We start from the raw sequence: 2,328 nt of genomic DNA, 5'->3' as shown, positions 1-2,328 counted from the left end.
GAGGGTCCCCAGTCCCACCAGGATTGTGCAGGAGAGCGCTGGGGTTTGGGATTTAGGGAATTCTGTGCCTGGGAAGGGTGAGCTGGGATTTTGGGAAGGGATTCTTGGCTGGGATGGGATTCCCAGAGCTGCTCCTGGATGGGGCTGGGATCAGCCTGGGGCAGTGCAAGTGTCCCTGGATGGGATTTAAGGGTTTTCCAACCCCAACCACTCCAGGATTCCGGGATTTCTCCACGTTTTCCTCTCCAAGGAAGAGGCTGTGGATGTCCAGCATTCCCTGCTCCAGGGTGGCCACATCCCATCCCTGCCCATAACCAGGAACCCATCCCAAAGCTCTCCAGTCCCTCCAATCCCTGCTCCTCTCCAAGGACCCACATTCCAAAACCACAGATCCCAGCCTGGCTCCCCATTCCCAGCAGGAATGACAGCTGTGCCCAGCAAAAACCAGGAATTCCAACCAATTCCAACCATTCCTTCTCTGCCAGCTTCAGCCCCTTTTTCCCTTTACTGACACACGTTAAAAAGTCACTTCTCAATTTAATTTTTAAAATAAAATCCCATTTTAAAGCCCATCCCAGCCTGCAGTTTTCCACAATTCCCAGCCATTCCCACAGCCCCTGGCTCCGTTTTTCCAGGCTTTCCTGCAGCCTGGGATCACAGCTGAAATCACATTCACTCAGGCCCATTTAGCTGTCAACCCTGAGCTATTTTTGACAGCCCCACTGATAATCTAATTTGCATTTTATTCCAAAGGCTTTGCTCCATGGGAAGAAGAAAGTAAGGAATGTCAGGAACAATCATTTGTGGTTTGTTTTTGGTTTTTTTTTTATTTTAATACACAACTCTCTGTTATGGATTAATAAATCCAGGGCCCTTCTGCCACAGATAAATTGGGTGTATCCCTTGCCAGATCTCTTTATTTAATTATCTTGAGCATTTCTGGTGGACTGAAACAGATTTGGGGTTAAAAGAATGACTCTGAGTGGCTCCTAAAGCTGAGAATTAACATCCCTGAGGATTATTCCAGCTGTTTGTGTTGATTCCCTGCATGTGGAGCTCCCTCACACCAATTCCCGTTTCTTACAGAAAAAATCACTCTGCTTTACTCAGGGGTGCTTAAATGTAATAATAAAAATGCCTCATTAGCATTTGAGCACCTGACACTGTTCAAAATAAATAAATCTCAGCTTTTCCATGCCTGGGTCAGTCAGGATTTCATCTCTGGCTGTGCCTGGGATTTTTCATCAACAAACCCCAAAAAATGTCACTGAGGAAAATGAGAACCCCCTCAGTGCCACCCCCATTTCGAGCCTGCTGTTCCCATCCACTGCCATTGTAAAGCTCTGCAGATGTGACCTTTAAAAGCAGGAAAATGAAGATATTCCCTGCTCCCAGAGCTCCCTGCCCTTGGAGCAGCAGGCACGGGGCCCTGGGGGTGGCAGCGAGGCAGATTTCACTCCAAACATCTCAATTTTGGCTAAATGTGAACTCCTGCAGCCAAACACGGCAGGGCAGGGCTGAACCATGCAGGGCTGGGCTGGCAGGAGGATTTCTGCTCGTGGGAGTGCCCAGGGAGGTTTGGAGTGGCCGTCCCTGGCGGGAGGTGACACCGAGCGCTCCGGAGGGGACAAGGGGAGGGTGGGGCACAGGCTGGAGCCTTGGAAGGCTTTTCCAGCCCCAGGGATCCCGGGATTCCGGGAAGTGTCACATAAAACCCATTTACAGTGAGAAACGGGATTTGATTTGGGGCTGCGGGCTCAGAGGTGGCACCAGGCGAGGCCAGCGGCCCTGGGAGGACATGGAGGGACACGAGGGGCTGGCACAGCCCTGGGGACACGGGCAGGGGACATGGACAGGGGACATGGACAGGGGACACAGCCCTGGGGCATGGGCAGGGGACACAGACAGGGGACACAGCCCTGGGGACACGGGCAGGGGACACAGCCCCGGGGACATGGGCAGGGGACACAGCCCCAGGGGACACGGGCAGGGGACACAGCCCCGGGGACATGGGCAGGGGACACAGCCCAAAGGACACAGCCCCAGGGGACACAGCCCCAGGGGACACAGCCCCAGGGGACACGGGCAGGGGACACAGCCCCAGGGGACACGGGCAGGGGACACAGCCCCGGGGACATGGGCAGGGGACACAGCCCCAGGGACATGGACAGGGGACACAGCCCCAGGGGACACAGCCCCAGGGGACACAGCCCTGGGGACACAGCCCTGGGGACATGGGCAGGGGACACGGGCAGGGGACACAGCCCCAGGGACATGGACAGGGGACACAGCCCCAGGGGACACAGCCCTGGGGACACAGCCCTGGGG

Source organism: Parus major, chromosome 23 (genome assembly GCF_001522545.3).
Source record: "Parus major isolate Abel chromosome 23, Parus_major1.1, whole genome shotgun sequence".
NCBI lineage: Eukaryota > Metazoa > Chordata > Aves > Passeriformes > Paridae > Parus > Parus major.
Note: the sequence above shows the minus strand (reverse complement) of the source record.